Source organism: Stigmatopora nigra, chromosome 13 (assembly GCF_051989575.1).
Source record: "Stigmatopora nigra isolate UIUO_SnigA chromosome 13, RoL_Snig_1.1, whole genome shotgun sequence".
In the NCBI taxonomy this organism is placed as follows: domain Eukaryota; kingdom Metazoa; phylum Chordata; class Actinopteri; order Syngnathiformes; family Syngnathidae; genus Stigmatopora; species Stigmatopora nigra.
The window spans coordinates 8352238-8376365 of NC_135520.1; the positions used below are offsets into that span (position 1 = coordinate 8352238).

The 24128-nt window shown below is 39.6% G+C and overlaps 1 long non-coding RNA gene across 1 annotated transcript in view; it reads right to left on the bottom strand.

Annotated features, from left to right (window-relative positions):
* Positions 1-18687: 18687 nt before the first annotated feature.
* Positions 18688-24128, bottom strand: part of LOC144206293 (uncharacterized) — a 42373-nt gene continuing 36932 nt past the window's right edge. The window contains exon 5 of the long non-coding RNA XR_013328332.1: positions 18688-18762. This is a non-coding gene — a long non-coding RNA (uncharacterized LOC144206293). The remainder of the gene's footprint in view (positions 18763-24128) is intronic.

Consider the following 24128-nt stretch of genomic DNA (forward strand, 5'->3'; position numbering starts at 1 on the left):
GGGAGTGTGATTATTGAGGGGCTGATTACAATGTCTGCAACCGAGAAGTGCAGCACCGCTCGCTGACAGCTGGGCAATCTCACCGCGAGACACAGCGGTTGGAGACTTAATGACGCTTGAAACTCGGACGATCTTTGCAAGCGCTGCCAACGTGGAATCGAGCCGTTTCACTGGCAATTGGTATCCTATCAGGCAGCCATTGCAATCCCTTCGATTGAGAACCAACAATGGACACAACTCGTAGATGACGACAAAAGTTGGTAGAAAGCTATTGTAGACACCACTGAATTTGGTTGGTTAGTTAATTGGTAAGCCGCTTCCAACAAAGCAGTAGTCATAATCGGCTGACATGGTATTTCATTTGCCATTGTTCTTTCAAGGGAATTCATTTAAAGGTAAGACCCACATGATGGAGGAAAAATAAACTGCATTACAGAACAATATAGAATATGCAAAATGAATGAACATTTTTGGGTCCATCTAGATTTAAAAGGCTAGCTGATGTTGGACAACAGAGTGCATGCCTGATAATGTTAGCCACAGAGCTGAAAAGACCACATGTTCTTCCCTCTAAAAGTGCCTGTGGTGGTCTCCAACTGCCTGCTTGTTTTTGAGGGCTTCTCATTGTTTCATCCTCGCCTTAGGGCAATACTTCATCCACATCCCTGCCCAGTTTCATTTTTCCTTCTTTTTCACCATTCTTCATCCTTTTACTCATCAACTGCTGTCTGCTTGACGTACGCTTTTGGTGCATCTCTTTTTTTTCTGTCTGCATCCCCTCAGGGCAGCAGGTTTGGTGAGGAGTCTATCACGGCGATCAGAGTGGGTAACCTGTATTCTGGACAGGCGTGCCACATGGGGGCACACCTTGCCCGAGGATAGGTCCTTGTATACTGCGGGTGAGGGAAGTGCTTAGGCTGTGAGGGTGAGGTAAGGCCAAGAGCTGGTAGGCTGTCTGTATTAGAAGCACCAAAGTGGAGGGGAGAAACGGGCCGGATGCTGGGGCGGCAGAGCCTGAAGGGGAGGCCCAGGGAGGCAAATGAGGGGGTGCAGAAGGTTGGGTGAGGGGCAAGAGAAGAAAGGGTCAAGGGTTATGAGGAAGGTCTGTATGGTCCAGCTGAGGCTCTACTGATCCATGCTTGAGTGGAGCAGACAGGTGAGAGTGCAGTACCACCACTAAGGTAGACATGATGGTGGTAGGGCAAAGGCATGAGATGGAAGCAGAATAGTTGAGGGCGATGGACGAAACTATTGCAGATTTCTGTAGAAGAAAATCAACTCTACATTGTAGAGTGTATCAAAAACCATTTAAAAGTCAAGTAGTAACACTGCCGCATAGCTTGTCATCCACAGTGCTACCGAGTGTGACAACTGGCCATGTGTTCGTTCACTGAGCGCGTAGAAAATAGGACTGTCTGTCACTTCAGCTCCAGATCACACGGTCTAGTAGTAGGTCTTGTACTTTGCCTGCAATTGCATTTGTGCATTTAAAACCAACTGCTGGTAGAAATGCTCCATCTGCTCGGATGCCTGGATTTCCATGTCCATGCCGACCTGATTCCATCACCTATGGCGGTGTCTGAGGGGGAAGAAATGGCTGGGGTGTGGGGGGACTGTACACAAAAAGTCACCCCGAATCTGCCAGCTGATTAATCAAGGGCGATTCGGCGGCGAGTGGAGCCTACCCGCTCCTTCCTGGCTAGTCCGTGTGTATTTATTCAGAGTAACCCATGGCCAGTCATGCCTGACCTCAAACCATCAGGAGCAGCCATAGTTGCGCCCAAGCATAAACAAAAAAATGCGTAATGAAGGTAAGAGGACATAGCATGCAGGAGGGAGTCGATGGGTGAATAAGAAATGGGGGGGAAGGGGCCTTGTGCTCTCTCTCTAGTCTCAGATAAAGATCATGAGCTTCACAGGAGATTGCATGGGTCCAGACACAGAGTCGCAAATAGCTGCCTGTGCCCTGGTGTTTACTTCTCGGTTGACATGGAAAGGGAAGTCATTGACCTATGACAGAGTAGCCTGGGTTCATCCATCTTCCAGGCTGAAGGTCTGTTTGGTTGCGATTCAAATAGTCGGCAAGAGAAGAGGAGGAGGGAACTTTTGACTTGAAAACGGAGACATCAGTCAGGCTTACCTGATTGAACAAGGCTTAGCTCATGAGGTGAAGAAATGAGAGAGAAAAAAAATACTATAACATCTGAGCCCTTACAAGGTCATGTGTGCTACAGCTTCAACCAGGGGTCATGTGGAATGATTTCTTGTTAATCACAGGGCAGATTGCCACCAATAAAAAAAATAAAACTGAGTAACTGAATATAAAACAAAGTAAAATTGAAAAGTCAAGGTGAATTTTGAGTACTGGAGTTACCTAACCTTTCGGTATGATGTTTGTTTAGGTTTTTGTTTGGGTACTTTATGTTCCTTAAGTTATTTTAAAACTAAACTGTCCATAGTGCATATGATGGTTGCCAAAATGCCCCATGATTGGCTCACTTCACTCATGCAAGCAGGCTGAGGTCTCTCAGGACTGCTATTTTTGATAGCACTTGTCCTTAAGTGCAAGGCTGAACAGTGAAAACAATTGAGGTTCCACTGTCTCAAACATTGTTGAGTAGAAAGTATGTCAGCTAATCACATGGAAGGGTTCCATTCCCAAATGGAAACTCTAGTCCTTTAGGTGAGTGTTTTCTGTTCCAATAGGCTCCAAAAAAGTCAAGTTCATACTAAACTGACACAAAGCAACAGGCTTCATAGATTTCATCACCCAGTTCTGACAGCAAGTAGAACTCCTTAGAAATATAGTTATTGATTTAACATGAAGGTTAGCCGTATGTCTGCAATTGTTGGATCTCAATGGTACTGTCTGGTTTCAAGAGATTCATTTCTTACTGCATTTTAGAGAACAAAAAAAAATCAAGTATACCTGACAGGTGAGGTTGCACGCAGTCATTTAGGAAAGCCAGCAGTTTGTTATGGTTATGAATACAAAGTACTGTGGCACCATTGTTAAACACCAATAAAGTACAGTTAAAAAATGTCGTCAGGTGTCACACTTACATTTTTGAATTCATGGAGAAGAAATCCATTCCAGCTTCTCTGATGTGTCTGCAAAAACAGAGCAAATCATTGCAATTTTTTATCATGCAAAAACAAAACGCCCAAAACAGAGGCAATTAAATTATTGTATTTTTTTAAGTATTATAAATTTCCTGCTAGAGTCGGCAAAGTTATTCTAAAGGCAGAAGTCATGCATGACAAGGGCATGTAGCAGGTGTCCTCATTTTTGTTAAGTAAACTTCACACTACCGAGTGACACTTTCAGACGAGAGCGCAGCCAACCGCCACCTGGCGCTGGCAGAGAAGAGAAGAACAGGACGGGCGAGCAGCACAGTGCGTCCCAGCACAGCTTGTTGGGTTCTGACCCGTCACACAAGCCTGCAACCCGTACACCTGCATTCCCCGAATAATAGCATTCCACCTGTCTTCTATATAGTGCCAAACAGGCGAAGGGAGGACAAGGGGAAGGGCAGGAGGGGAAGTAATATGGCGGTAAACAACTACGTCCTGCATCTGTCGGGTGATGTTCACGATACATTCAACATTCCCTGATGTTGACCAGCTGTTTGTGTTACAGTTCACAATTGTCACAATATAAAACAAATGTAAATGTGAATGCAAATCGATATGTATATTTTACACAAATATATATAGATTTGTACATAAAACAACAGGTCTAACTCTAAAAAAATGTGAATCTACTGTTTATTTATTGTTGGGAGTTGGGATCTAGCATGTGCCACCCCCTTTGTTTCTAATAACATTATGCATTATTAATACATGAATATTTCAGTATTCCAAAGCAGGGATACAATTGGGTAATCTTGGGCTTTCATCACTGCTAGGGGACACTGTCCCTAAAAAAAAAAAGGCCAATCCCCTCTCTTTGCCAAGTACTGGTTGTCAGTGTCAGGATCCTAAGTAAAATGGGACACATGTGGCTCCAAGGGGGGAATGGGGGTGTTCTAAAGTCACTCATAGAGTTCCTGTCATGGCTAAGTAGACAGGTGCTTACTGTTAACACCCCACTAAATTCTTAATGCATATTTATGAATCACCCACCCTCCTCCCTCATAATACTCGTTAATGTCACAGATGCCAAATATTGCCTTTAAAAAAGAAAGCGTGCCGCATAAAAAGAGCCTTTTAAAGTTCCAACCTTCTTAAAAACGTCACTGTGTCTTTGATCAAAAGGCTTTTTTGTTATTCGCTGATGCAAATTTAAATCAGGTATTTTTCTACAGTGCTTCTCTGTTGTTGTCCTCTTTCTCCTTGAAATTTGGACTACAAAAAATGAAGAAATAATGGAATTTGGAGAAGTGACATAAAAAAATAATCAAGCTAATGCCCTTAGATGTTAAAAATATATTGTCATATTCCAGAATCAACTAAATTTATAGGCTGAATCTCTTCTTCTCAAAATCTTGACACACTTGGTCCAATTGGGGGAAAAAATGTTTAGTTTTTCGTGTGTGTGTAGTTTTTATTAGCCGCCCTGTTAACAACTTTTACCGCAGCTTTAATGACGCCCTTATGAGCTCAAGGAGTGGCGGCCGCGTGTCACCACTTTCCCGGGGGAGCCTAAGTAATTACCAGCATCTTCTGTTGCTCGCTCGCTGTGGCAACATCTGCTGCAGAGCCCGAGTGGCCTAAGCCCATCACGTCGCGTCTTCCTGTGTCAGGCTTGAACTGTGACCCCACCAGAGCGCCCATTTGTTTATTGTGAGGGAAGGAAAAAGGTGAAGTGACACTGTGGTGTATAGATTGTTTTAGCTTTTGAATATGGATGTGATGTCCAGGTCTAAGTATGGGTCACACTGGAATTGTAGTGGGTATGACTCTTTGGTTGACCAATGCAATTGAAGTGATCGGGTTTACAGTGAGTTCATTGGATGTTAGTGGAAATGTGAACTGTAATACAATAGGTAATTTTTTTGGTGTTTCGTTTTGTTTTTAGGATTGAACTATACAGAATCCCCTTGTAATTTGAATATGAATTCAATAGTATGTTCTTACAATACAAAATGAAAGAACAAATGAACGAAAGGATGGAAGAAAGAAAGTAAAAAGAGAAGAAAAGAAAATTTGAATGACATTAAAAAAGAAAATAATGTGATCATGCAATCAACTATGTAACTGATGTGAAACAATTGGAGAGCGTCTTTAAGTGCAGCCTTCGTATGCCAGTGTGTGACAGGTATGTTTTGGTCTTAGTTGACAGAGTGTGATTCTGAGTGCCCCCGCCAAGCTTTTAAAAGCACAATACCGGACCCCAAGTGTCAGAGTGCATGAATGTCAATGGAGAGAACTAAAAGACAAAAAAAAAAAAAAAAACTGTGACAGCACCAAAATGGTTTCTTATGCTTTTACGCTTGCTGCAAATGACTGTGATCAGCCTTGACGAGTAATGGAACTAAAGTGTATAGAAATTGTTAGAACCACTTAAGTTACTCTCTGACACTAATTTACATTGAATATAAATGATACCTGAATAACATAAACCTCCTACAAGGCTCAGCAATCCTCATTTAGGTACGTACAAATAAGTAAAAGTTCACTGAGAAGTTTGTCTTTGTAATTCATGCTTTTAATCAATTTAAAGAAGTCAAATTATGCGTCAGGGACAAAGTTCTAGCATAAGGTGAAAATGAATGTTATCTGCATATGATCTGAAGCCTGTTCAGGTCAACTCTATCGACTGATTTTAACCTCAATGCATTTAAAGGGCACGCGTGACCGAGTTAACAAAGCATGTTACTTGATTAGCGACCGGTCGGCGCAGTACTGGCTGTATCAATTCCACCGTTAACCCTCGTCAAATCTAATCCCCGGTCGCCATATCCATTCCTTGGCCCGCGTCTAAACTTATTTGTCAACCTTTTGTCTTAGCTAATCAGGATGGATCAATGAGAGAATTTGCCCTTGATCCAGCGTGGGTGGTGGAAATCAATAGAGAGATTGATCAATAAGTGATATCGAATGTGTTCAGGGAGGTCAGGCCCTCTTGGCTAATCAGTTTTAAGTCGCCCACAGGCCGGGAAATGGCAGCTCAGTGAAGATTAAGTGGCAGCGGGACCTGCCGGTGGACAGCAATGTCAGCAAAGATCTACAATGAAACTCATTATAATTTTTACTTAATGGCACAGTGGTGAACTTACATTTTGCATATGTATGATTGGGGTTTAAATGTTAAAAGTTTACCTGTAGAGGTAATTATTATAAATCGTGTATAGGAAGTACAACAATGAAAAGAAAATTGAAAAAATATTTTTACAGGGCAACATTTCCTAATTTTAACAGGGTAAATTCTTCAGTTTATGTCATTATTTGGTTAATTCATTGTCGACCTATTCTGTTAAACTATTTCAATAAGAAAATGCTGCTCATTCCTCATGAGTCAAACTGAGTTCATAGCATGAAGGCCCAAATGACGGTTTGTCTCACAAAAAAAACAGCAAAGTCTCATATTTCAAGGTACTCAATGTATTCCCTAAGCTGTATACTAACGGTCAACCAGCGTGATAAATAACCGCCTTCACATAATGGAAAGCACGCGTGTTTATCCGCCCGCACCTGACCACTTCTAGTACCCGCGGCCCCGCCCAGTACGGAACAACTACCCCTCGTCGACTCGGACACGGAGGATTTAATGGGTGACCCTGGGCTTCAGACTGGTCCCCCACCCGCCGCCTCGGTTCATCCAGCCGTAAAATGAGGCACGAACCGGACCGGGCCGGTAATGAGAAGTGGCATTTTGTGCAGGATAACCTCGGGAAAATGACTTCTATAAATACCTTCTATAAATAAAAGTGTACCTCACGCTTAAGACGGCATGCAAGGGGGCTTTTTGTGGAAAGGTCATCTATTGCCAACCCCCCTGTACTCAGCATGCCCCTTTCTTCTTCCTGCCATACTTCTTTTATCTTTCCCTGTAGTTTATGTAGTAGTATATACTGTGTTTTAACTGCATCCATACACTGTGTTATCATTCACATTATGTGACCTTGGCTGCATCTTTCTCATACATCTTTAGATTCCACATGTGTCTGTGTGACCTTGGTCGGGCATCCCAACATACAAGGCCGGGCGGGGTGTGTTGTTGAATATCAGACACTCCCTCACACGTATAAACACGCCAGCACTGTGTTGTTGACTGATACCATTTTGTAAAAAAAAAACTGTAAAACCAGTACTTATTGGTTTAACTGAAAAATCCATTGCTATATCTGAAAAATCCATTGCAGTTGTCATCCTGGGAGTAGATTACTTGAAGTATTTTTTTTCTTGTAAGAATGAAACTTTTTTTCTGTTTGAATTCACAATATTTGTGAGCAATATTTTATCTTTTTCTTTTTACAATAATTTAACATCACATTTTTGTCATATTTGTGTTTATTATTTTTAAATCCCAGAATATTGCTTTTTTATTATATAACAGATAAACAACTATAAAACCTATTTTTAGTAAGAATATCATGCTATACAGCAACCTTTTGGTACTTTATTATTATGTATTTCAATTCAACAAAATCAAAACCTGTGTCCCTTTATATTTAGAGCTTTATTATTAGCAAATTATAAGTCTTGTCATTTAATATATATTTTAATCATTATTTTCTTTGTCTTCCAAATATAACTGTCACAATGAACATAATATGCATGAAGCCGATTTGTCCTTTAATTGCTATTCTTCAAACCTATCTTTCCTCTAGGACCCCCCATGGTTTGAAACCATCACATAATGCTTTCTTTTCTACAACATCGATGATACCTCACTTGTCATTGTGTGGAAAAACAAGTTTGCCATTAATTATCTTTTCCCGTCAGGGGTTTGGAGCTCCAATCATACGTGTCTTGAGCTGCATGTCTAGTGTTGAGTCAGAGAGTTCTGCCAGGTGAGACACCATTAGACCCGGCCCTGACAGGCTGCGGGTAATGATATTCTCCCATACCTTTTTTTTATTTTTTTGGGCGCTTGGATAGACGAGGCAGGTGGTGCTCGAGCAAGCCTGGAAGCAACCAAATAACGCCAATTTCCTCCACTAAAAATGTTTTGTTCCACTTTGTCTTGGAAAAAGAAGTCATTAAATCTACAGTAGGTCCGGATTAAAATGTAATGACATAACAAGGGAAAATTGGCATGCAACCAATGTTTATTTCGGTATCTTGCTGAGAAGTCGTGCAGTGAGTTGAGAGGTGACTCGGAGGAAGAGAAAGAGATTAACAAAGAAAGAAAAAAATACTTGGTGTTGAAGTCAACAGTTTCTCTTAGTTTCCATACGATGCACAACTAGAAAAAAAATGTTATCCATTGTTTCAAATATTCAAAAAAGGCAAGAATAGTAAACTTTTGTCGATGTTTGTTGGGGTTTGGTGGTTGTTGTTTTTTTATTGTGTCCTGTCCGTGTGAATGGATGAGTTTCACCTGCTGTAAAATGTGTTAATTTTTTTCCCAGATTTTATTATTTCTAAGGTTATTATATTTTACTATATTAAAATGTTCACTTCCCTGCTTCCTGCTCCTAGATTCCACTCGACAAACCGTAACAGTAGACAATCATGATCAAATATGCAAAAATGATGTCCATGCTAACATGATGCAAGATGCATTGCACTGAGAAAGTAAGACAACTTCAGTCCCTTTTGAGTCTGACTGCATCAGCGGCAGGCTCATCAAACGGTGGCATGGCCTTCCACTCTCGTGCCCAGCTACCTTTGCCCAAAAGCCTCCTACATTTTCTGCGGCATCCCTGTGTTTTGGCGTTGGAGGTCTGTCCCTCAGGGCTGTTTTGTCCTCCCTCCCGCCTGTCTGACATCATAGATTGTGGCGTCTCCTGATCCGCCGGCGCTCCGATGAGACGACGTGACAGGCTTAATTTACAGTGTCAGCGCCTTTCAAAAAACAACCTCCCCTCACCCACTAACCTCTTCTCCCCCCTCCTCTTCTGACAGCCATCTCCGCATTTATAAATTAGCAGAAACATTAACCTTTCCGCTGATTGTAACACATTCCGAGGGAGGCAAATTAACTTGCGTTTGTTCGTGTCGCCATTTTTGAGGGGTCATGGGGGGGGGGGTTGAAATGAAGCTAGAGGATGGAGGAGAGGATGTGATGTTTGCAAGATGACAATGACAATGTCTATGCGCAGCGCAGCAGGTTAAGCGATCTATAATTGCAGTCACGCTCTCATTACAATCTCCTGACAAAAGGTGTATAATAAAGTGCGTTTCCTATTGGCAACTTTTAAGGTTTAAGTCTACACAGCCCCGTTTGATAATGAAATGATTTCAAAAGGTTTTCATATGTGTAAAATTGAAGAATAAATAGACAACAACAAAAAATAGGGTGCACAGTATTCTACCAAACTTATCCTGACATTCTTTCTGCAATATTTTATTAAATTGTATACTTTCAGTCAACGTTTATCCATACTATAAATGGAATGTGCAAATGTGCAGCTTTTAAAATGTGTGAAAAGTCTCAAAATAGGACATGAACAGCTTGTTAAAAGTGTGTTTTGCATCTATTAGGCTAATGAGAGGAAAGCACACAGATGGTGTTGTTTCATAAACTCGCAGACTGCGAATCAAAATGTCATCACTGCCATAATTAGTGGGAAAATAACGCTAAAAGAAAAAAAAAGTGTAATAGCACAGGCTCATCGCTCATTCTCACAGCCTAGTTTTGGGTGTAGCGAGCCCAAATGGAAGTGACATTAAATAGCCTCTTCTTGTTCCGTGTTGAAAAAAAAGTGGGTGTTTAGTGGTGAAACAATGGTACTTGGGTAGCATATGTTGCATTTAAGTGCTGTGAGGCGGCTGTGGAGCTTTTGTGAAGCCTCTTTGGATGTGGGCCAGCTCCCTGAAGAAGAAGAAGAAGAAGAAGAAGAACAAGTAGAAATGATCCCAACCAAGAATGAACAGGAAAAAGTCACTTTTCATTGCAGCCACTGCCACATAGAGAACGTCAGCCAGGATGACGATGTTCACTACTCATACACTATACAGAATGGAATGCATGTGTGTATGATTTCCATTGTTTGTTTGTCTCCCTTTACCATGACAACCGCATCCATCCTCGCCATGACAACCACAAACAGTGTAATGAGTAAATATGAAATGTATTTTACACCAATTGAAACTAAAGTTAGATAACCAGCTTCATAAGTTTCAGCACTCAAAGTGTCCTGTCAGTCAATTTATCAGAAAAAAAGCCCAGACTAGCCCAAGGATAGAATGTGGCTGCACCTCAGCAGTCTTACTTTGTTCACTCCTCATCCTCCATAGACGACTCAATAACTCTGAGGTAAGGCTATCCTTTTGACCGACAGGTTTCAACACTGCGTGGTGAGCCTTGAACATGATGAGAACTGGGTGAGAAGTTTTCAAAAACTGCACGTTGCCTTAGGCCAGGATTGAATTGAATATATGACTGATGCTGAAAACCTCAAATAACAAATCTGGGTCCAACCAAAAGGGGTGCTTTAACTCATTTCTATCATTCCAGGATGACTAAGGCGACGTATTTTTATTGGCAGATGAATGAGAAAGAGACCAAGTAAGAAAATGGAGTTTAATATTTGAGCAAGAAGCAGGGTGACCCCCTAGGACCCTCTTTTCATGACTCAACTATAAGTATTGACTTTGGCCTACAGTCACATGCGGTGCAAGGGCTTGTCCTAAGTGATTATTGCCAATTATAAATCTGTCTGCATGTAACCCGATCTGAGTACTTGAGTTCACAAAGAACTCTTGCAAAGTTACCTCCACATTTTTAAACATGCACAGACATGGGCCTCTCTGTCTGTATGACAAAGAAATGAGAGAACAAACAAATGGAATGAAAAGGGGATTTCTTTAAGCCAAAATTAACAGGATAACGCACACAAGCTTGCACTCACACACAAAATGGATGTAACATATATTGAAGTTCTAATTCAGTCAAAATGTATGTCTTGAGCACCGAGTAGAAGACTAAGGAGAATCAGGAGACCCGTTTTGACCTGTAGTACACCATTGTGATAGTAAATGTGTTGTCAGTCATGTTGAATTTTTGATTTTCTCCTATTTTATAGCCCAAGTGGCGACTCAACAGCAAAAGAGAAACGGGAGACTCATATTGACCTATGGTATATACAGTTGTTGTATTTTAAGATTTGTAACATTGAATTTTTGATTCCTTCTTTTTCTGTATGCTGGTCTTGTATTTTAAGTATTCTACTCATGTTGAATTTTGCTTTCTTTCTTTCTTAATTTATATTGTTTGTACTGCAACTAGGAAAACAATGTTTTAAGTGGAAGGCTTATTATTACCTGCAATACACACCCTCAGTCACACCGTGTTGGTCGACTGTCTAGTCATGTCAGCTGAGTTTTAATTGGTCAGGGTTGGTGCAGCACGGGCCGCCGTCATGCCTGGCAATTTGGGGTGGGGGGGTCTCCAGCAACCCACCCACTACGGGGCTTGTCAAATGGCGAGTGGTCTCCACGGGAACCCCCTTCCCTGCCGCCGTGGGCGTCCCGCCTCATTTAGAAGTGAGCAGACAAAGCGCCAATTAAGCGGGGTTTTAAACAATCAAACGGAGTTCCTCAGGGCCCCTCTATCCCTAGACGCCACATGGCCGCAAGGAATGACAAACGTGCACATCTGTACGTATAGATAGATCATGACTTCATTGGAAAATACATAATATACTGAAATTTTAAAATGTAAGAACAGTATTCAAAAGATTTACTTTTAAATGCCAAAACCAATCAGAAACTCTCCATCAAATAAGGGGGTGTCACTAAAAGCTCACCAACACTAAACTGATGAACATTGCATTTCAAAATGCAAAAAAAAAAACATCTTTAATGTATGTTTCCGCATCTCTCACCATCTTCCGCTATGAGCTTCCATATGCCACTTCCATATGGCCCTGCACCCTCTCCTGACAAGCCCGTGGCTAAAGTCCATCCATCATTCTGCCGAACGCGCACACTTGTTATCAGCTCAGGCGAGCGCTGGGGAGAACCGAAATGAGAGCCTGGGATGGGAATGAAAGATTCCAGGCAAATTGCCCCGGCCTACCGCCTCTGACTATTTTGTCACACACTGGAGCGTCATTTGGCTTTGGGATGTTTTATTTTGGATTTTTTTTTTCTTTCTCCGACCTCCAGTGATTGCAATGACAGATTGGAGAATCTGAGGGCTGGGACAGAAATGTGCTTGCTCTGTGTTGTGGGAGTGCAGGGACTATAATAGAACTCGTCCTGGAGGGGGAGATACAAGCTTGCTGGAACACTCTGCATGATGGCAAAGGGGAGGAGGTGGGGGGGGGGGGGGGTGATGGACGTGAGCTACACCTCAGTGGGATACAGACGGAATATTAACACTCCTGTCTCACACTCGTAATCATAACATTGCAAGTGGACGTGCACGGCCCTGCTAGAGTACGTTTATAGAACGTCTCCGCTGATTTATTGGAAAAGGAAGAAGAAGAAACATCCTAAAAAACCACCAAAAAATATCACGTCTCTCTCTTGTACAGTACAAAAATAAACATGGCTCTTAAGACCAGATGCTGAAAATGACTTCACCAAGATTAGCAATGCCAGTATAAGCATAGACAGTTTACATTTCTAGAAGGAAGTTCCAGACAGTTACTGAATTGGTAAAAAAAAATGTATTTTTACAAAGGCTGCATAATTTTGAATTTTAAGCAAAGTATTTCTGCTGGCCACTTTAATATACTTCCAATTCACTGTGATTCCGCATGGATGTTCTGGCTGCTTGTCTTCAATGGAGTGAAATGAGGTCAGAAAAAAAGACAAAACAGATGTATTCGGGAGTTTAAGTACAAATATGGAGCTGCTACTTTTAACTTTTAAAAAGCAACAAGAATAGTATACTGCAATTCAATGTTGGCAACTGATCACCTCTATTTTCTCATTGTCCGAAAACCCATGAATTAATGTAAAATGTAAATGTGAGGTTTTAGAAAGAGTAACTTAAATGTATTGAATCAATTAGGAGGTATTCATTTAAACAACAATTTGTAGTTCATTCATTCATTCATTTCACAAGGGCTTTAAGGGGTGCTGGAGCCCATTCTAGCTAAAGACAGACAACCATTCACGTTCAAACTTATACCTAGATGAACTTTAGAGAGTTCAACCAGTCTATCCTGCATGCTTTTAGAATGTGGGAAGAAACCAGAATACCCAATGGAAACCCAAACAAGCCCAGTGAGAGCAAACCAACCTGGTACCAAACCTAAGACACCAGAACAGTAAAGCCGATGCCCTAACCACTCGTCCACCAGACTGCCTAATTTATAATTAATGCAACAATATTATAAATCCATAGCTAAGATAATTGGACTATGTTGACATTTTGGAACAAGAGAGTTTATTTTTATTTTTTTATTCAACTTTAACACCAAAATGATGTCCATATTTTTCAACCCTTTGCATATACCCTAGTCATAAAAATTCCTATTATTGGATTACATTTTGCAGGGTGATAAAAAGTCACCTTGATAGCTTTTTTTTTTGGTCCTTACAAGGCATAAAGCGAGAGCAATCTTCATTGAGAATTCTCTCCCTGGTGACAGACTCCTTGTGGATGGACACGTAGCCTCCATTGAGCTCACATTGCCATGGTGGTCGCCCATAGCGGTCAACTGGGGCACCATGGAGTAACATTAAACCCCATTAACAATCATCATATTTATTTATGAGGCTGCTATAGTATGTATTGTTACTCACACTTCTTTACTTACAGTGGACACATGATCCTTGTCGAAAGCTTCCTGGGAAGAAGAGGAGACTTACTTCCTTGTAGACTTGCTGATAGCATGAATTATTAAGTAGGCGTAAGGAAAACCTAATTAGATGATGTGGCCTTGTTACGAGCTCCCACTTTGTGAACCCATTCAGTTGTAGTCTGAGATACAGGAGGAATGTGAATTGACAGAACTTGTCATGAAAGGATAAGTATTTTATTCAGAAATATTCTATATCAGTTATTGAAAAGGAAAATTAATATATGAATGAATGCAACAGAAAGAGTTGTGGTTCTTCTTCACTTATGTACAGTACTCAATAGTGCCACTAGGTGGCGAATACATGCACACCAGTGAATTATGATGCCCAATGTTATGTTTCTTTATTTTGTGTTATTGTTTATATGTTTTTATAAAATTCAATATTACATTAAGTTATATTTTTCTCATCCAAAACACTCTGCAAACAGATGAAAAAATGTTAGGAGCTGGAACAACCTTCATATTCAATTCAGTGGGAACTATACGAGCAAGTTGGACGTCACTACATTAGTGGGATTTTGACATATTCTATTTTAAGTGTATTATATATTTTATTCTCCAAGGTACTATGTAAATTGTCACTTAGCCTATTTGCCATCAAAAAGGGTGCAGTGAAGGCACTGTCGTGGTCAGTGCTGTCTCTCATGTGTCATGTCAAAGGATGTGGCGAAGGCAGATTGGAGATGTGTTGGTTGTTTTGATGAAAGGGTGGGGGAAGCTTTTTGTTAACCTCTTAAAGGCTTGTGAGGGGATGAGTCAGCAGGGGAGGGAAGCGGAAGCTCAACTGCGGTGTTGATCCTCTTGTCCATCAAAGTCGACAACCCAAAAACTGGTTGACATAGTTACCACACACCATGCATTCAGTCAAATTTTTAAATGGGTCAAAGGAGTGTGAATGCAGACTACTACTGGACAGGCAAGGGGTGCTGGAGCTCATCTCAGCCAGCTATGGGCAGTAGGCAGGGACCACCCTGAATTGGTTGCAAGCCAATTGAGGTGGACAACCATTCATGCTCGCATACCTAGGGGAAGTTTGGACTGTTCAACCAGCCTAACAAGCATGTTTTGGGGATTTAGGTGGAAACCGGAGAAGCTGGAAAAAACCTACGCGGGCCTGGGGCGAATGTACGAACTCCACACAGATAGGTACCCACTAGGGATTGAACCCTTGAGTTTAGAACTGTGAGGCAGATGCCCTAACCACTCTACAGCACTGGTCCACCCCATTTATTCAATGCAATTATGCAATGAAAAATGATATCATTTAGCCAGATGCTCCTGCATATTTTTCTTTGCGTTGTATTGGCCATTTTGCGCAGATTATAACACCTTTGTATTAATATTTCACTACAGTCAGAAAGTAGCTTGTTGATGTTCAGGATGCGCCTGAGTTTAACACTCTTTGCCTTGCACAATGGTTTTGAAGCTCCTTCCCACCCACCGTGGATCCTAATCGGGGCCGACGGCATTAGAGCCATTTCCGCTAAGTGAAATATGTGTCTCGTCAGCGCCTCATTCATTATGTATCCCATTGCTCACATCTGAAGCAAACCTGGAAAGAAAGAACGAAGAAAAGAAAAAAAAACAAAGCTGTTTACTGTCTCGTGGCTTGGAGGCGCACTGGCTGATGTCATCCTACGGAATGTTGTTAACCTCTAGGAGAGGGAACGGGAGGTACACATGACGAAAGGGCCTATCAAGGATTGGGTTGCCATCCGAGGAAAACCTTGTGAGTTCAAAGCAGATAGCATGTGCTTCTTCCCCCTTGCGCTGTAAGTCATTAGGAACGGTGATGTAAAGCCATACCTGTCAACTGGTACGTTCTCGCCGTAATTGGTACAACTGAAAGCCCATTTTTATATTGGTACGCTGTACACATGAAAATGGTACGCTAAACGGTGATTTTGAGAAAAAAAAATAAATTAAGGCACTTTCTAGCCATTTTTCACCATCCGCCATTGTTTCTTCCCGGAAACGCATGTCTGCCAAGTGATATATGTACCGGCGCCTCTGATTGGCTAAAAAAAAAAGATCATGATAAACATTTCGTTTTGTAACACTTTCACCATGTGATTTCCGTTTCCTGTTCCCTTGTTTATGTTTACTTTCATTTTCACTTGTTGTTCGTGATTTTTTACAAAAAAGTAAAGTGGTAAGATTTTCCATGTATTTATACATATATGTAAGGGCGAAAACAAAATTTGGTAAGATCACAAATGGTTCGAGGTTGACAGGTATGTAAAGCTGCAACGATAGCGCCATAACCGAGCCGCTGATGATTTCCAGATGTGCCGACAAGCTAATGCATTTTCTCCAGCTATGCAAACAGACATGATCGCGAGGAATAGCCACAGTTATCACTGTGAGAAGCACAAGCACAATAATTTTCTTTTGGTTCTATAAAAAGAAAAAACGCAAATTTATCGATTGGGAAAAATAAATTTTTTAATTTGTTTTAAACGTTTTATTAGATCGGGGTTATATAAACTAATCATTGAGAAAATGAAATACTAGCAGTTACCTTAAATGAAGTATACATTTGGCAGAGAGTGAAGAAATGATCAAATATAAAGTCAAGTAGGCTTATCTCAAAATGGTTGTTGCCCCTCCGAGATGAAGTTAAAGTAAAAATAAAACAAAGATAATTAAATATTGTATTTTCAATGGAAGCACATCCCTTTGCTTTTAGAAACCCCCTTTTTTAAATTACATTATTTATCCTCTGTAAAAAGCAACCAATATTGCAGCAGCTTAGTTACAGCACTACACGCTTGGTTGCTAAATAAATCCACGCTATTGTGAAAAGTGATTTGAGATACGAATGTCATCAGATTAAACTCGTAAATCATGACACCACTGTATTTTTTCAAGCCACAGCTGCTATTGTTTAAGAAACAGATGGTGTTAAAGCAGTAATAAGCATATCAGTGTAATATGTTTGGACCCTTGTGTTTAGAATTCCCAATAAATGTGTTGTGAGTGTAGCCGGGAGAGGAACACTGGAGTAAAGTGGGCTGTGTGTGTGTGTGTGTGTGTGGATGTGTGTGTGTTGAATGGGGGGGTCAAGGGGCGTGGAAGAGAGGCTCATCAATCACCTTGAGGTGACACACAATGAAATCTGACCGCGGCCAGAGATGTTTTAATACAGCATCCATTAGAGCCCTCAAATAAATTGCAATTTGGAAAACAGAACATAACACCAGCCAAGTTTTCCTCATCCATCTTGCTGCCGTGTCATGTAATGTAATTGCGTTGTTAATTTATCCAACAAGTTCCTCGCTTTGCCATTTCATCCGCATTGCTTAATTTCCCTGTAGAGTACATTTTCTCTGGTTCTCTCCCTCTCCTACCTCCTCATCCTCCTGCTGGGTAGAGTAATGTTTCTGCTTAGCATGGCATTAGTCGAAGAGCTAATCAAAGCGCTGCAGTCCGTGACATTTTATCAATGGCCCAAACTGACCAGCCCTTGTGCAGAATGGATCAGAAGCCAAGTGCTCAGTGACAGCAGGGGATGCTTGTGGATTACATTGATAGTATTGACAGAGTTCCGTGGTCTGGCAACACAGCAGATAGTCCGAAAGAGAAATTAAATGTAGGGCCGCAGAATGTCCAATATGTTTTAGTACAACTGTTTGTTCAGGAAGGGGGGGGGGGGGGGGGTTACTTAACAGAAGTTACCGGATAATAGCTTTTGAGGTCCCAAGTTGATCAATGATTATACTGAATGAAGTACCAAATAGAGAAAGACACCAATTTTGCACATCATTACATTAGACTGAAATTAGTTTTCCAATTGTTCTATTTCTTTGATTTTAACGTGTTAAAATATAATCTAAAAAAAGGTTTTGACATAAAAAGGTAAGCCATTGCAATATATGGTGGTTCAAACTTTTCAATGGATGCCAGTACTTTGGTACACAGGTAGTACTGTATGTATTTTTAAAATGTATTTCATATTATTTTTTTATCTATGCATTCTTAAGGGGTGTGCTTTCAGTTTGATTGTACTTATATATTGACAATAAAGACATTCTACAATCTACTCTATGTTATGCTATATTATGCTATACTATAATATGCTATTCTATTTGAATTTCAAGAATAAACCCTATATTTCCACACCCCTTTACCTTTTGTGGGCACTTTCTGAGGTTGGGGCGGCGTGTGCTTGAAGGTGATAGTTGTGAGTGTGTGGCGTCAAGCCCAGGAGGGCTGAGGAGATCAAAGGATGACAGGACGGAAAAAGGAGGAGAGTCGACCCATACAAAGGATTTTTCCCTTAAGTTCCATTGTGGAGAATTTTGACTGGTGAGTGAGAGTGTGTGGTGACGTGCTCCCCCCCTCAATCATCGTCCATTTCTGGAACAATTGTGTCAATTATAATGAAGTGCAGTAAAACCAGTCAAAAAATGATTGTGGAACAGCCTTTAAACTTTTCTGACTTGAGTTCAGTGCAATTGAAGTCAAGCTAAGTCAATTCCATTTAGAGTATATCTCAAATACCTCACATATTATCAACTTAAGTGCCATAGGTGGCGATTGACATCTTTTCCATTTGAGCAGGATTATATAATACAAGAAATAGCTATGATCTTTTGTTCAGACATTATTTAAAAATGCCTAAAATTGGAAAAGCACCCAATCAATTCATCACAAGGCATGTTGTCATGTGTTCTGAACTTAATATGCTTTAACCATGTAGCCAGAACTTCTTTTTAACTTCTTGACAAATGGATTAAATGAAAATGTATTGTAGTTTTGAACCCAGACCACACACAGACATATTCATTTTTCTGCTTTTCAAAAGTATTATCTTACCTTGAGATGCAGAAGGGGGTGAATGTCAAAACCTGGCTTTGAAATCCTCTTCTTTATCTCCATTAGTGCACATCTGTAATGTGTAAAAGGCAATAAAAGATTCGTTTTTTCCCCATTTTGTGCAGTATCCCATAAATCTGATCATATCATATCTTATTTCCCGTCTGTTATGTAGCTTTCCTCAGACAAGATCAACGATATGGATGACTGGATTAAAATTACCATGAACACACAGCAGTTTTACTACACAAGTTTACGATCTCCATTCCCACAAAACAAAATGCCGCGGACAGAGAAAAAAAAACCTTAACAGGTTTCCTCTACTCATATTCAAGGCTTTATAGAAGTGCTGAAAATTACATCTCAGGAGGAAGAAGTTCTACAAGAAATCCTTCTTTTTTTATGACAGGAATGGTCTTCAGATCGTGACCTTGTGACCTATAGACAACTAGAAGGGTGAAGAAGCCCTTGCAAATGTGTTGTCATTATGACAGGTGAAGGAGAACATTGACAGGATTGAAATCTAACTTCACCTATTATTCCCTGGTCTAGGCCTTAGGGTGTAAAATGTGAGTAGGTAACAAGATTTTTTTTCAAAAGAAAAAGTTTTACCTGTCAACAACATAAAATGGATAAACACATTTAATACTGCAATATTGTACGTGATTGAATTTGACAAATAAACCCATTAATTGGAAGGCAATTTTCAAAACCCATATTAGAAATTTAAGTCCTACAGTGTATTTTTGTATGTATACACTGAATAATTTTTTTTTAAAAGTTTGTTCAACCAAACTCTTATTGTTGTTTGACAAATCCAAGGACCTTAAACTAGGAAAATCCAAAACATGAATGAGAACTGATATATTGCTTAATAACTCTTACTTACAGAATATAGTGTAGAAAACAATATGCACATATTGTGAGAAATATAACAGAAACACTGTGTTTTCTGTGTCCACAGTTTAGGGTAGAACAAAGATGACTTCTTCCAAACATAGGTATACTCTCAAACTAATTTTCTTTGTGAGTAAAAGCTAAAGGAAAAGGAAAAAGAGTGAATGCTTAGGAAACAGAATGGTTCCCCAGGGATTGTGTGGAACTTTGCAAAAGGGTAAACAAACGTTTAAGATACAAACTTGACATTTGGTGTCCGTATCCAGAGGGAAATATTCTTGCTTCAAGTCTATCAAATGTCTACTAACCTTTAAAATGAGGAGGAAAATTGACTTCTAATTGAATTTGCAATCAACTTGGGTTTCAGCCACGTTGACCCCAAACAAATTTTACACTTTGCGATATTCTTAGAAAGAAATATAAAACATTTCAATACAACCTCCTGCAAAAAAATCTATCAAACATATCAACAGTTACTTTATAGACACATGTATCTATCTTTTTGAAACGTACTGAACGAACCTTACTTTTAACCGTCACACTTTCACTGCCTCCTAAATCTTTGCGAGATAGACTACAGGCTGATAAAATGGTTATGACCTCTTTATCTCTTTTATGGACTTCTTTGCCATCACAGATGGTGTGGTGGTGAAATCAATTTAATTTTAAATTTCCCCCCCCAAAAAATCAATAGTATGTTTTGTCATATGATAGACATTTCAACTCACCAAATCTTTTATTAGAACATAGATGGTGGGAAATGAATAGAAAGTGGAAGTATAAGGATCAAAATCATTGGGTGAATCCCATCATAATTATGACATTATAATGGGGTTTGTTCCAATCATATTCGGAGAGAATAGCATAATTTTGGAATGTATTGTATCATGATTAGAGAGATCCATGTTGTACTTGGAATTAACCAAATAATGGTATTTTCATATGATTAGAGTGAGTTGCATAATGTAGAAAAATTGGAGTCAATCATATTTGATCTCAAACTAAGTCAGGGAATCAAATTATAATTGGAAGAAGATCATATTTCCTCGTGTTGTATTGAAATTGGTGTGATTTTTCTTATATCAAAACTAAAGAATTATATTGTAGCACAATCGGAGTGAATCTCATCCTAAGTGAAATGAATTATAGTATCGTAATTGGATCACATTGCATTATGTCCTGATTTGAATGAATCATATCTCTTCAGTGGGACGAAACATCATATTTACAATGTATTGTTTCACGTTCAGTTGTGGAAACAAATCAGATTCAGGCCTAGGGGCACAGAATATGACAAGGCCCTCTAAACCCAAACAATAAAGACATCATCAAATCATTTCCCATCACTTGCATGCCAACAACAAGCTGGGTTTACAAACTTAAGCAGCACAAAATTCAGGTATGGAAATTTGAAGTCCGTCAAATGGATAGGAAGAATAATGAACACCAAAAGACCATTACAAATTCATGGCCCCTAGTCATAAAACTACACAAATTCAAAGCAGTTCAACATCACACATTTTGAGACCCACTTTCCCTATTTCAACTAATGAGAACATGGTATCATACCAGTCTATTGTATATTATTATGGTCTGATAATACCTTGGGACAGCTAACACCTGCTGAGTCCTTAACATCACCCCTGTACAGCAGAGAGAAAAATATATTTTAAAGCTACCCTAGGGCGGCCGGGCTAACTGCAATAAAACTGTCAACAGTTTACAACTTAATTCACACACTGGGCTCTCTTTTCATATAACATCAACATCTAGATCAGTGCAATTCTGTGTCCAGAGAAATGGGGAGTTAGACCAGGTTTTGGTCATTTATAAAAAAATATCCACGAGAGAGTGAGGTTGGGGTAGGAAGTCCCAAAATGAATTTTCTTCCAAAAATGGCCATGAATGTCGCAAAATGTTTAAGGCTTATTCCTACAGAATGTGAGCAAACATTGCACACAAACACAACGCAAACAGCAAAAAAAAAAAGTCTGAAAACATATTCCTTATAGTTCTTTTGTCCCTTTTGTATTATGGTCTGACAAGAAATGTAAAGTATGCACAGTGGCAGTATTTTTGCAGCATTAACAAGAAAAAAAGTCTGTAAATCTACACGTTTTAATACATAGTGCTATCTTTAAACCTGCTTAGATGCGTAGAATGGAAATGATGTGTCTTTCTAGGCTGAAGGGTTTTAATGCGTCACATGGGATTTTGGTGCACTCCCGTTGTGGTTGTTTAAAGTGCATTTTTATTTTGGAACAACAGCTGGTTTGGGGGCCAGAGAAAAAGAAAGAAGAAAAAAAAAGACATCTCAGGGCTACCTTTAATATACAGATTGTTATATAGCGTAAAATAAATGAATTTTGGAACAAATTATGTAACTGTTAGTTTCTTTAGTTCTTTTGTATTGCTAATACTGATTACAATGGAAATAATACAGATCAATGATGTCATGGGACAGCATTTGAGTACATTAATCTCCTAGACATATTCAGGACAGTTGTAGATGAGTTGCTTAGATTTTCAGAACTGCAAGGCCTGATTAAAAGTAAAAAAAAAAAAAAAAAAAGATCTGAATTGTATGGTTACTGACAAATAACCAAAAAACAACAATTCACATATCAAGATTGGATTTTAAGTGATAAAACACATGTAAACAATCTTTTGTAATTACAGTGAATTGTTTTATATGATTTTGTACGATATTTGGAATGAATATTATTACATTGCCTCATCATCTAAATGAATCATATTGCATTATAACCAAAGTTAGTTACATTGTAAAAATCAATTGAATTGTATTTGGAGTGAATCATTTTATCACATTATCGCCTATTTCGATTAATTATTTTTTTATCATGAAATAATCTAACTTTGGAAGTGTATATGCATATTATTTGACCATCCAATAATTTCTAGGGTCCAAATTCCCTTAGAAGGGATGCTAAGGCTGGGAGAAGAAGGGATTAATGAGATAGATTTATCTTTTTTTCCCTGCTGTTACATACAACAACACCACACACACACGCTTGTTCTTTTGTCTATACAGTATACATCTCCTACTGCCATGGGAGAGGATGCTTCATTTAGTCCCATACATCAATGTGTTCCTACACTACTACTGAATTTCCCTGTAGACACAAACCTACGCATCATTCCCCCACGGATATACATTGGTTTTGAATCACGACTTGCAAGTGACAATTTGAGGAATATATTTTGTCTTTGCAAAATATCCTATAATAATTACAATATTCCGTGCATGCAAGACAAACTGATTATTTTAAATACACTTTGTTCATTGTAATATTGTCTCTAATTGCACATATGAAGCAAATCAAATCATTACCATATCAAAGCACATTGGAAAAACTACCCAGAGCAACTAATATAAATGGATAGACAATTACATAGACCTTAGGAGAGTTGTTAAAAAGGCCAAAAGTCAATAATGGCTTACATGTTCTTATTTGCGTAAGTCGAGGCATTTTTTTTAACCAGCATCCCTTGAAAATTGTTTTCCCGCACAGCCTCGAGCTTTAATGTAAATTAGTAAAGGAATTATATTAAAAATGCACATGTATGGAGAGCGGAATGTATGATTATACACTTAAAGAGGCACTAAAATACTTGGCAGGATTCATTCATTCTGTCAGGAGAGGCAATCCAGCGACTCCTGACACATTCATTTTCAACTTATCCTTGTTAGGGGTGTAGAGTGCTGGATACTATATCATCTGGTTTTGAGGGAACGGCAGACTCTACTTTGGACTAGCTGCCAATCAGTTTTAGGGCACAAATAGAGAGACAAACATTTGGATTCACTACCACCGAGTGGGGATCGATCTGCACTAAAGTAAGGCAACATTACAACTGAACGAATGAGTGACATTTGTCGGATTGTAGATGAAATTCAAGAATATCGTGAATAAGACTTAAATGCATATCTGGAATAATGTAGCAGTCTCCATCTTCACTTGCACAATGAGGACAAAATGTGAAGGGTTGAATGAACAACAACAAAATATCTCGTTCAAAGTTGAGACGTAATACACCCTTGTTCAGACCCATACCCTTGCACCTGTTTGAATAGTCAGCTGCTAAAAATGAAGCAAGACCCTGTAATTAAACAGAGAATGAATCATACACACTACATTCCGTCCTGGGTGGCAAACACTCGTTGACCCCGGAGACAAGAAGGTGCGCTGCTAACAGGTGAAGACACAGCTTTCAGCGCGCCACAGATCGAGTTTCTGCGGAAACCTTGTGAGCGCTAATGTCTCACATTCAAAGCTCCTCTTTCCCCCTCTAAATCATAACGGGCCAGAACAAATCAGGCACTAATCCTAGAGTCCTTGACCTTGCACTGGTAATGGTCCCTGTTTTCAAAACATGGCAAGGGACGCATCAGCTGGTAATCCCATGCTTTCTCACAAGAATTTCGCCAAAACAGAGAAGTTTAATACTTTATCAAAATGTACAAATAGTGAACCATAGAAAAACATTAAACACAGAACTTGTTTTAAAAATAAGTAGAAG